Source organism: Vicugna pacos, chromosome 2 (assembly GCF_048564905.1).
Source record: "Vicugna pacos chromosome 2, VicPac4, whole genome shotgun sequence".
Classification (NCBI taxonomy): domain Eukaryota; kingdom Metazoa; phylum Chordata; class Mammalia; order Artiodactyla; family Camelidae; genus Vicugna; species Vicugna pacos.
The window spans coordinates 21,904,280-21,917,291 of record NC_132988.1 but is presented as its reverse complement, the minus strand read 5'-3'; the positions used below and the strand labels follow the sequence as shown (position 1 = coordinate 21,917,291).

General features: G+C 39.4%; 1 protein-coding gene across 8 annotated transcripts in view; it reads right to left on the bottom strand.

Annotated features, from left to right (window-relative positions):
* Nucleotides 1-13,012, bottom strand: part of MAML3 (mastermind like transcriptional coactivator 3) — a 562,009-nt gene that overhangs the window by 425,752 nt on the left and 123,245 nt on the right. Inside the window, exon 1 of one of the 8 annotated variants that reach the window (XM_072937362.1) lies at nucleotides 12,491-12,523. The exons of the other annotated variants lie outside the window; for them this stretch is intronic. The gene's annotated coding sequence lies outside the window, so the exon portion shown is untranslated. Of the gene's footprint in view, nucleotides 1-12,490; nucleotides 12,524-13,012 lie in introns of those variants that run through there. 8 annotated transcript variants of the gene reach the window in all.

The following is a 13,012-nucleotide window of genomic DNA, read 5'->3' as shown; positions in this document are numbered from 1 at the left end:
CTCTTTCCCTTGTCCCCTGTGTTCCAGCCACCCAGGGACTTCACATCCCTTGAAAACACCAGGCTTATTCCTGTTTTGGTCTCTGCTCCTACTGTTTTCTTGGTCTAGAATGCATTTTCTTCAGCTCTTCATAGGGTTGCCTTTTCCCATTCTTCAGATGTCACCTTTTTAGAGAGGCCATAGAGACATTGTCTATTATCTACCCAGCAACTGAACATCTCGTGCTCATGAAACTTCAAAGGGTCAGGTCTTCTCTTAACCTACCTGTGGAAGCTAAGACCCGGGCACATGATTCAAATGCAGCCAGTCATTTCCTGTTCCTGGGTTTCAAATCTGAAGAGAGTGATGATGTGCAGAGGTAGGTGCAGTTTTCATGGTGGCTCTGGTACCATGGAGTCCTGCAGGGTTCTAGTAGTATGGAAGGTTGGTGGAGTTCATTGCAGTGATGGTTGTCCAACGGTGGTGCTCTTAGCAGTGGCCATGGCTGGTTGGTGCTGAGCTGATGTGCAGATGACTCTGTGATTTTTTTTCTTCGTTGTTTTTTGCCTCCCTTGGGTCGCACTGAAGCTGGGTTCTGCAGCCTACGTATCAGTGGTATTAGTTACCTGAAACTCTCCCCCAAAATGTTTTTCTGCTTAAGTTAAGCAGAGTTTTCTATTGTTTGCAACCAAGAACCCATTCAAAGAACTTCCCTGAAAGCCAAAGCTAAAGCAGCCAATTTCCTACCCTGGTTGTTCTCTGTCACAGTACTCAGTTCTTCACAGCATGTAGCACTATCTGAAATAATTATTTTGTGTATCGGTTTCTGTTTGTTGTGTATTTCCCTCACTCCCAAAATGTCAACTCCATGAGAACAAGAACTGTGTTTGTATCCCCTGTATCAACTGGAATAATGCCAGGCACGTACTTGGCACTGATAAATATTCATTTAATAAATGAGATAGACAGCAGAATGGATGGTAGAAGCAGGATTCCAGGACACCTAAGGACCAACATTAATATGAAGAAATCTGATAGAATAAATATGAGAGCTGACTTTAAGTTGATGAATCAATCACACAAATACAAGATCAGGGAGACCTTACTTTTTAGGAACCTGGATGTTAAAGAACGAAAAACCTATAGGTTGTGATAGACTGCAAGCTCAGCAGAACTTGACTTCTAGAAAGGGTCAGGCAATCTTGGGCTATACAAATGAGAATATGTAAGAGATTTCAGCTTCTAGATAAGGTGAATTAACAAGGACCAGATTTACCTTCTCACCTTAAATAACTAAAAACATGAGGCAAAATATGTGAAACAATGTGTTTTCAGACATTGGACAACAAGCAGCAAAGGAAACTGATCATTGAGAGAGGAGAAACAGATAGATGATCTTTACAACTGCCCAGTGGAAACTCTGGATGAAGTTTTCAGCCCACAGTACAGGGAGGAGCAACCAGAGCCAGGCAATCTCCCTAAGTTGAGGAAATGCAGTTGGGATTTCAAGGAGGTCAAGATAGCTGAAGTTCAATGGTCTGGGTATCAGAGAGAAGAGAGCTGCACAAGGAGGGACTCCCAGAGATTGGCAGAGTGTGCCCCTGAGTCATCAGTTCAATACTGAGTGGCTCACTTGTGTGAGAAAATAACCTGGGACAAGGAAAAGAACTACTCCAAGACAGCAGTGGCGACAATGTGTGGAAATCATACAGGTCTCGGATAATTTGTATTCCCAGCAGCTAGAGTGGAAACCTCTCAGAGCACATGGAACATCAGACACAATACTCACAGGGGAATCCTTCAAAGGGGGGCAAAATTAATCCTAGACTAAAGAAACTAAATGGGGAGTTTAAAGCCTTTTCACAAAGAATGCTCCAGGCCTAGGTAGCTTCACTGGTGAATATACTAAATATTTAAAGAGGAATTAATACCAATATGAAACAACATTTCCCAGAAAATGGAAGCATTCTTCACATATTTTATGACTCTAATATTACCCTGACATCAAAGAAGATAAATATACTACAAGAATGGAAAACTTTAGACCAATACCCCTCATAAAAATAGACTTTAAAATTCTCAACAAAATTTTAGCAAATGAAATCCAATGACATATAGAAAGGATAACACATCATGATCAAGTGGAATTTGCCCTAGGAATGCAAAGTTGCTTTAACATATCAAAATAGATGTAATTCGCCATATTGAGAGACAAAGAGAAAGACCATGTGATCAACTCAAAAGATGCAGAAAAAGCATTGGACAAAATTCATTTCCCCCCCCAAAAAAAATTCTCAGCAAACTAGGAACATAAAGTTTCTTAACCTGGTAAGAGGCAGTTATTTACAAAGAACCTATGGGTGACATCATACGTAACTGTAAAAAATTGATTGCTTCCCCCCTAAGATCAGGCATAAGACAAGAATGTCTGTTCTCAGTCTTTCTAGTCAGTATTGCAGTGGAGGTACTAGCCAGCGAAATAAGAAGATTGGACAGGAAGAAATGAAACTGTCTTTATTTGTCTACATGATCAACTATGTGGAAAATCTTTAGAATTTTTAAAAAACCTACTAGGACTAATGACTAAGCTTAGCAAAGTTAATTACAACATTAATTTCAAAATTAATTATATTTTCATATTTATCAGCAATGAACACTTAGAAGTGGAAAATTTTTAAATGATATCATTTACAAGAGCATGAAGATATGATATAGTTTGCAATAAATTTGGCAATAGATGTGTAAGGCATATAGTCTTAAAACTATAAAATATTGCTGAGAGAAATTAAAGACTTAAAGGGAGAGATATACTATGTGCATGAATTGAAAGATTCAATGTTGTTAAGACATAAATTATCCCCAAATAATCTATAAACTTAATATAATCTAAATTAAATCCCAGAAAGCTTTAAAAAAATAGAAATTGGTAAGTTGGTTCTGAAATGTATATGGAAATGCAAAGGACCTAGAATAACCAAAACAACTTTAAAAAATAACAAATTTCTAGGACTTAGGCAACATAACTTTGAGTCTTATAAGCTACAGTAATCAAAGTAGTGTGGCATTGGTATAAAAATAAACATACAGGTCAAGAGGACAGGAATAGAGTCCAGAATAAACCTACAATGGGCATTTGATTTTTCACAAATGTTTGAGGCAAGTCAGTAGGAGAAGGCAATCTTTTCAATAAATGATGATGGAACAACTGGATAACCATACACAAAAGAGAGAGACAGAGAGGGTGAGAGAAGGGAGGGAGGGAGGAAGGAAGAAAGGAAGAGAAAGAAAGAAAGAAAGAGAAAGGAAAGAAGGAAGGAAGAAAGAAACTGGACTATTATCTCACACCATATCTAAAAATTAAATTAAAATGAGCTAAAACTGTAAAACTTACAGACAAAATATCTGGGAAAAAATCTTGTGACCTTGGATCCAGCAAATATTTATTAAACAGGACACAAAGTACACAAACTATAAAAGATAAAACAAATACATTGGTCTTTATTAAAATTTAAAACTTAATCTTTAAATGTCACTATTATCAAAATTAAAAAGCAAGCCACAGACAGGGAGAAAATATTTGGAGAGCATATATCCAAGAAAGGACTTGTATTTAGAATATATAAAGGACTCTTATAACTCAGTAAAAAAGAAGAAAAGCGACCTAATACAAAAAGGTAAAAAAGCCGGACATTTCTCAAAAAAGATATACAGGTGGCAAATACACCATAAAATTAGTCATTAGGGAAGTGCAAATTAAAACTCTAATGACATACTCAACACATACATTAGAATGGCTTTAAAAAAAAAAAAGACCATATGAAATGTTGGAGATGATACAGTACAACCGTAAAAGGAGGAAATCCTGCCACTTGTGACAACACAGACCTTGAGAGCATTATGCTAAGTGAAATAAGTCAGACGGAGGAAGTCCAATACTGTATGATCTCACTTATATGTAGTGGAATCAAAGAAAGAAAGGAAGAAAAGAAAAGAAAGAGTGAGAAAGGGACATTTCAAAGCAACGTATTTGGTAGTGTCATGGAAATCCTCACACAGAATCCTCACCCAATTTCCTCACAAGATGCATGAGCGCTTTAGAGTAGAGAACAGTAAGGCTGGGCTCACAAGCAGATGATTGAAAACCAGCTAGACTCACTTAGGAATGATTTCTGCACAAGTGTCAGTGAAATATTTGTGGAATGAATGTATGGATGGGTAAATGAATGTTATTTCTCCATTCCTCCATCCATCCTCTACTTGAGCCTATATGATTCAAATTTGTGCCTTAAGAAAAAATTCGGTCATGAAACTTCACACATATTCTTGAAGCTGCAGATCTTAAATCTTCACAGCTACTGTATTAAAATTCTGAGCACCACAATTTAAGAGGCTGATGTCTACAGAAGGAAAGAAATGGATGAAGAGTCTGGAAAATCATGTTACTTAAGAAAATGGTGATGTTCAGCTGGCAGAAGTTTTAAAAGAGACCCCAAAATTTTTTTCAGCACACAGGAGGAAGATAAATTAAACACTTCAGAGGTCAGAACTAGAACCAAGGAGTTGATAGTTGGGAAATGAATTTTAATCCAGAAGTCAACCATGAGCCAGACTGGGGGCCCCTCCTCTACTCGTTTCCCACTCATCTATAATACTCTGCACATGTGCTGCTGTGACACTGTCACACTCCATTGTATTAGTTTTTGAAAATGATTTTCCTGGAGAAATTGTGTACTTTTTGGTTTTAGAAAGCAAGACAAAAATAGTATAAAGATGTCAATTATCCCTAAATTCACCTATAGTCTCAATACAATCCTGCTCAAAATGTAAATAGGTTTTCTTCTTCCATCCTGTTGTTGTTCTGAACTTGAAAAGAAGAAATGTGTCTGAAATCGATTTGGAAGAAAAGATGTGAAAATTGTCCAGAAAGTTCTAAAAATAAAGGGGAAGAATAACGCTAACACATTAAAATGTATCTATAGTAACTGAAACACTTTGATTCTGGTGTCCAAATAGGCAGATCAATGGAAAATAGGGGAGTTTAGACGAATCAATTTGAAAGAATAAAAGGCATCCGTTAGTAGTGATGAGGAAGCATGTTTGAGATACACAGTTACACACAGCATTTGTATTTTGGGGGAAAATACACAAAGTAAAAAGTGTGTGTGTGTGTGTGTGTGTGCATGTGTGAAGAATATGGTGGGATTTATTCAAGAAAACTGTTCAGGAGTGATTTACTTCCAGTGGGAAACAGGGTGGCCAGAGCTGGCATTAGGAAGTGAGAATGGGCACTGTTCTTTTAACTTTATTTTCTTCTGTATTTTTTGAAATATCTGTATACGTTGCATGTATAGTTTTTAATAATCACAGAAGGAAAAAAAAAAGGAAAGGGAAGAAAGGGAAAGAAAAAAGGGCACAGAAATCACAGAGAACAGAAGAAATCAGGATGGGCTTTGAAGCCACAATGACAAGTAACTTAGTCTCAGGTTTTTTTCCCTATAAAATAGATATCTAAATGTTTCCTTCACAGAGCACTTTAAAGCATTTAATAAAATAACTTATGTAAAGGGCTTAGCCCATCACAAGTAAGCATTATACAACATCTATAATAATAATTATTTGCTATTACTGATTACTATTATTTATAGTTCAAGAAATACGCAATCAAAAAGTTACAGGAACACCCCAAATTCATTTACAATAACCTGGAGGTTAAGCTCAGGGAAGAAGGTGTGATGAGATTATAACCAGGAAAGCTTTAATCTAATCAATTGTGTTGCGCTCTGTCTGAAGAAAGAAAGTGTTAATGGGAGCGTGAGTATGATCTCTATGGAAACTACAAAAGGATCTAATAGGGGAAATCAGAGAGAGTTTCACCTGTTAGGAGATGGTTGCTGATAAAAAAAACCCTGGGATTAAATCTTAACTCCCTGGATAGATTTTTCTATAGAACAAGAGTACTATTCTGACTAACCAACACCTTAGCTTTCTATGTATTATTTGGGGGTTGACATCAGCCTCTTGAGTTGTTTGTGTGAGAATCCTTGAGAGACTGATCTCATCCAGGCAGACAGAAAACAAGTTTTGGATCTAAAAGCTGAGGTCCAAATTCTAGAACCTTATAATCTACAAACCAGCTTTTGTGATAAGGGCCCGATAGGCATGAAAGGAAAGCAGTTTTCTGTTTTGGAGAATTAAAACTTCAACATGAATGAACAAGTGGATGGATGAATGGATAAATTAGTACTGAAAGGAGCTGCCATATGGAATTGTAAATCCTGGGTCACTGAGTTATTTGTACACATGAGATTGCTTCTCCCTTGTTTCTAGTTGACCATTCTATCCAGTCAACAACCCCCACAGGAGCTGATCTCCATTGACCTCTCCATCTTCTTCTTGCCACTTTCCCTCACCCACTACACTCCAGCCTTCCTGACCTTCCCCATGCCAGAACTCAACCCCCCAGCTCTCTGTGTGGTCCTTGCCTTCCCCTCACTTTACATCCTGATTCAGCAGTCACTTCCTTAGAGGCTGGGATCAGTCTTCCCACTGCCTCCTCCAACTGCCCTGTGAAGTAATCACCTTCCCATCACCACCACATTCTCTTCCATCACAGCATCCAGCATCCTATATATTTTATGGAAGATCTTAATTGTTGTCTGCTGAGGGGCAGATGCGTAGATGGGATTGAACATGCAAGAGATTTACTGGGGAAATACCTGTGATGGGTAAAGGGAGAGGAAGCAGGAGGAAGTGAGGAGAGCCACCAGTTGCAGGTCTGACATCCCTGAAAGGGAGAGGGAAGGAAGGAAGGAAGGAAGGAGAGGTGAGTAGGAAGAGTCAAGAACTTAGCACAGTTCAGAGAAAGTTTCAGCCAGGTCTGTGGGGAGTCTTCCAACCAAAGTCACCTGTTGGAGGAATCCTGCATCTTGAAGGAATGGGCTGTCATTAGCATCCCCACCATGCTTAGTCATGGGTTGGGAGCCCACAGGTTCGGCCTTGGTGCAAGCCCAATGTTGGGTCCAGAAGGGCAGCAGCTGGGACCATCAGTCACTTAAACTCCTTGTTATCTGAGACGTACATTTTCATGGTTGTCAGATGCTATGAACTGAATGTTTGCATCCCTCCCAAACTCACATGTAAAGACCTAACCAACCCAACGCGATGGTGTTTGGAGGGGGGACCTTTGGGAGGTATTAGGGTTTAGATGATGTCTTGAGAGTAGAGCCCCATGATGGGATTAATGCTCTTATAAGAAGAAGAGACCAGAGCGTGCTCTCTCTCGCTCTCTCTCCCTCCCCCCATTATGTGAGGATACAGCAGGAAGTCTGCCCTCCCTAAACCAAGAAGCCCACTGAATCTCCTGGTACCTTGATCTTGGACTTCTCAGCCTCTAGAACTGTGAGAAATAAATAAATAAATGTTTGTTGTTTAAGCCACCCAGTCCATGATATTTTGTTATAGCACCCTGAGCTGACTAAGGCACCAGGATCTATTCCCTGTGCCATACAGATTTCTTTTCCATGCAAGTTCAGGTAGCAGATCTTCCCATGGTTTCTGTGGGTCTCTCTTCCCAAGAGGAAACTTAGAAAAGGAAGTTAGTGGTACCAACTGCAATTGGTCAATCTGTGTAATCAATCTCAGGGCTACAACTGATAACTCATCCTCTCCCTTTTCCACCATCCATTCTAAATTTCCCTCATCCTCAGCCTTCACTTCAGCAAGCCTTGGTGGCTTACTTGTTTATGTGACCAGATATTCATTCCTAAAGCTCTAAGCTCTTGGCACCACCCCGTCTCAGTTCCAAAGGGGCAAAGGAGTACTAGGAAGCACCAAAGGCATGCCTAAGCTCCACTCATGTTCCTCCTTGACCTGTGATTAAAAGCAGCTCTCCCTCCTCCTGATGATCAGGGTCTATCACTCCTGCCACTATGGTGACTCTTCCTTTTGCCTGCTTGTCCCTGGACATTAAGGGTCCAAATTGCCCTGGCCATTGTCAAATCTTAAAGTTCAATGGACTCTTGATACGTCCCTTGGCAAGGAGACTAGGACATCTGAAGATCTCAGAGCTGGAGTGGTTCATTGGGAGTGATGTTAATCACACCTGCTTCCAGTCCTTTGTTTCTGGACCCATATATTCTTCTCCTTGGAGACCCAGCACTGTAGAGAGATCTTTCTCTAATCCGATGCATATACCACATCCTGAAGGGTGGCACCTTATCTTTTCAGTGTTGCCTCTGAGCTGCCACTTCCACTGTGACAGTAGAAGGTCGCTCCGGTGTTCTATGACACTGGATGGTTCAGGACGTGATAGGACCATTTGATCCTGTGGTCATGGGCCCACTCTTATACTTCTTTTGCTGTGAAATGGGTTCCCTGGTCATGCTGTGTAGAATAGAATGTCTGAGGATTTGGCATCCTGTAAGTCCTCTGTTAGTGCCAGATGAGGCTCTCTGTGAAGGAAAGGTAAACTCATCTGCAGAATAGGAAGTCACCCTAGGATTACAGAGAGCCGGCTCTTCTGGGACAGGAGGGTCCCAGAGTAGCTGACATGCCACCAAGTGGCCTGCTGTTCTCCTTGAGGAATAGTTCCATGTTGGGGCTCAGCACTGGTCTCTGTTGCTGACAGGTTGGACATTTATAGGCAACAATAGCTAGCTCGGCCTTGATAAATAGTGTATCCTCTGGGCCCTCGAACCCAACATAATCTCCTGATGTTTTTTCTGAACTCATGTAGCATATCCATCCATTCCAGCATGCCCACTGCCCACAGCCTTTTTATTCCTTCCTCTACCATCAGCCAGGGTAACTCAGGCATTTGCACTTTGCTCAGCATCATCCAGCAATTTCTCCAGGCTTCTAAGAACCACCCTGCTCCCCAGGGCCCTTGCTAGGGTGTTAAGCCAGTGTCCTGAGAAAATGCCTCCAAGGCAATAAATTCGTGTTTATCTTGCCTTACATTTGACCCTATTGATCAAGCACTCTCAAAATTCAATGCCAGGGGTATCCCCTGGCTTCTGCTGGTACATGCTGCCTAATTCTTGCAACACCTTCAGTATATAAACTCTTTCTTCCCTTGGCAGACACAGCACATCCCTAGCGCACTCTCAAAATTCAATGCCAGGGGTATCCCCTGGCTTCTGCTGGTACATGCTGCCTAATTCTTGCAACACCTTCAGTATATAAACTCTTTCTTCCCTTGGCAGACACAGCACATCCCTAGCCAGGTCTGCTGGGATGTAACCCTAGTTATGAGCTTGGCAACCAGAGGGGAGGTGGGGCAGCTCCTGAGAGGGGCCCTTGTGATCCCTGAGAACGAAGCACTGAAGGGAAAATGCTAGCTCTTACTAGATATTGCCTTCTGCCTTGTGGCACTCTTCAGGTACTGATGATACAATGGCGAACAAGACTGGCAGAGTCCTTGCCTTAATACAATTAATTTTCTTGTGGCTCTATTTGGACAGAGCAGAGCTTGTCACCACTCTTTCTCCATGGTTAGAGAAGGACTGACTTCATTAGCACACAGGTGGGCACACAGATCTTTCTCCCAACCCTCAACGCCATCTTTAGAAAAGCAATGAGTGTAGAGTGAGGGCTAGGATGGGGAGACAGTATAGCATATTAAAGGCTGAATCATGAGGAGACAAGTAAGAGAAGGAAGAATGACCTTGACATTGAGATCAGGCCCACTGTGGGAGAGATGGTGAGCTGACCACTGAAATTCACACTTCCCTCAAAGCAGAGAAGCATCTGCTCAGCCAGAGATTACAAATCCCTTTGCATCTAAGTGTGGCCATTGGAATGGTTGCCACGGGAATATGAAGACCAGTGATTTCTTCTAGGCCAGGATTTTTTAAAAAAATCATAGACTCAACTTTCATATTTTAACATTCCACATGCTTTTTATTTAATAATGCCCAGCTATATGATACCAGGTTCATTCCATTATTATTTATATGATGATGTGATAAAAAATTTTAAGTAATTTTTCATACTTTTATTATACTAAATTTTTCTATGAAATATAGCATATGTGTATATTTTTAAACTACTCTAATAACTTTCAAAAAGAATATGTTTATATTTGTCCCTCAACTAACAACGATGCATGGGATTCCTACAACAAAAAGCAAACAATAGTCACCACGGAAGATAAACTCACACCTAAAAATTACAAATCACACAAAGGTAGCAATAGGCTCTGAAAAAAGAGTCAGCAGAAACACTGAACAGGGACATGAGATAAAAATAACAACCCAAAGGAGACAATAAATCAGCTACATTTAAAAGTATGAAAGAGATAAGATATGGAATAAAAACAATGAGGGATTAAAAAAAAGAATCTATGGGGGAAAAACACAAAGAATGAATGGGAGGGAGGACATGGAAAGAGGGGGACATTTTCAGTTAAGTAATTAATTAATGAATTCTAAAAGTACCATGTTAGGTGCAGATAGAAAAGTGAACAAGACTTAAGAAGACAGGAAGAATCCAAAAGTGAACAGAGTGAAGCAATGAGGAAGATGGGAGGAGAAAACTTAGCATTGAGTTTCCTTAGTAGCTAAGGTAAAGAGAGAAAAACGTACTTATTACCCAAAAGCAAAAAAAACCCCCCAAAAAACCAAAAAACATATATATATGTATATATGCTATATATATATGCTATATATATATAGCAGTTTAACAAGACAGATGAACTGTTTCTGGTCCTGAGATCTAAGAAAAATGTATTTTGAAAGCATATTTACATAAGGTGAATTAAGTACCGTTGTGAACTTTGTCCTCAACAGTGAAGTTGCCAAAAATGCAGAGGGTTCCATTTGGCTTTTAGTTGATCAGCCCTTAATGAAAGGGCTTAAATCATAATATAAACTTCCCAGAAAGTAAGGATAATAATAGTTTTGTTTTAGGATGACAAAACTTAGTAGAAGAAGAAAAAAACCTAAATATAATGACATTATGTAATAATGTATATACAGGCTATTCTCATTATATTTCAAATTTTTTCACTATAATTGTATTTGTTATGTGATCTGCGATCAACGATCTTTGATATTACTCCTATGACTTGCTGAAGGCTCAGACGATGGTTAGCGTTTTTTAGCAATAATGTATTTTTAAGTAAGGTGTAAACATTGTGTTTTTAGACATAATGCTATTGCACACTTAATAGACTACAATATAGTGTAAACAGAACTTTTATATACACTGGGAAGCCAAAAAAATTGTGTGACTTGCTTTATTGCGATATTCATTTTATCGTGGTAGTCTGGAACTGAGCCTGCAATATCTCTGAGGTATGCCTGTATTATGAAAATTTCATAAAATTCTGGAACAATAGAGAAAATAATTATTCTAATCCTGGGTTTCTTAACCTTGGCACTATTGACATTTTGCACTGGACAACTTTTTTGTTACAGAGATCTGCCCTAGGCACTGAAGGAGGATCAGCAGCATCTGTAGCCTCTGCCCAGGAGATGCAGTAGCATCCTCTGCCTCCCCCCAGCCTCTACCCCACAGATTCCCTCTGACCAGTTGCAACAATCAAAAATATTTCTAAGTCTTGTCAAAAGCCCCCAGGGGGCAAAAAGCAACCGTAGCTAGGAACCACTGTTCTAATCATACCAACTAAATACTATTCCTTTCATATTTGAGTAGTCCATTGCAATCTTTTTCGTATGTTATATGTACATGTATATGTATATTGAATTCTGTGTTTTTCATTTGAAAAATGTTATGGATGGCTGCAGCAGGCTCCTAGCATTTGAGAAAGATACCCAAGACCTTGGTAAATGCCTACATCAGCAAATATCATGTTAGTGTATAACGTCTCCCATAACTTTGCTTGAGAGTGGAGAGAGAATGGTGAACCTGCTGCCAAACTCAGATGATGAGCAGTTAACCAGGTTCATTTAGTAGCTACAGTATCTGGGTGTCTACTTTCCAACCTTGCGGCTCACTTTAATCAAATGTGTCTGAGCTAAAACGCAAATTAATACAGGTCAAGGGTCCCCAAGTCTCTTTGGAGTAATTCAAGTAGTGAATCTAAACCCTTCAAATGCCATGGGACTCCTGTGGGTCTCAAGGCTTATGCTACAGATGTGTAACAGTCCTTGGAAGTAGGTGGGAGCTCCATAAGTAACTGCAGTGTTAAAGCCACTTCCAATTGCCCAGTTCTGACAGGATTTTGTACCTCTCTGCCACATAAAGGCCCCTCATCAAGTCACCTTATCTCTCTAGACCTCAATTCCCTCGCTTGTCAAACTAGAAATTTGGGGCACGCCTACCTCCTACAGTTGCGGTGAGGGATTAAATGCAATGGTATGCTTGCATGGCATAAATTACAAAGCTTTTTGAAAATATCAAGTATTACTTGGCAAATTTATTGCTCATTATCAGCTCCATTGTTATTTCATATAAAGGTGGGTGAAGAAGTTCACAGATACTAATGAATAAAAAGAAATCTGAGAACTAACTATAGATTTTGAAACTTTGTACTATTTGCCTCACTCACCATGCACTGAAGTTGAGCTGTAAATCGAAGTTCTGTTCTGCCATGAAAAGGAAATGTTTACACATCAACATGGATGAATCACAATATATTTCGTGCAAGAAAGAAAGTCTTAATACACAGAATATAATTGCACTTATATAAAATTCAGGGAAGCACACATATGCACTTATGTAGTAAAATTACAATCAGAAATGAAGGAGAAGGAATATGTTGGAGAGGGTATAAAAGGGTGTTTTAAAAGTTACAGAGATGTGTTCTTAACCTGGGTGGTGGGTACTAAAGTATGATCATTTTTTATTTTCATTTAAACTGTATTTTAAATAATAATAGTTTAAGAATAGTTTAATTAAAACTCACACATCTATGATCAATTAATCTTTGACAAAGGAGGCAAGAATATACAATGGAGGAAAGACAGTCTCTTTGGCAAGTGGTGATGGGAAAGCTGGACAGCAGCATGTAAATCAATGAAGTTAGAACACTCCCTCACACCACAAACAAAAATAAACTCAAAATGGCTTA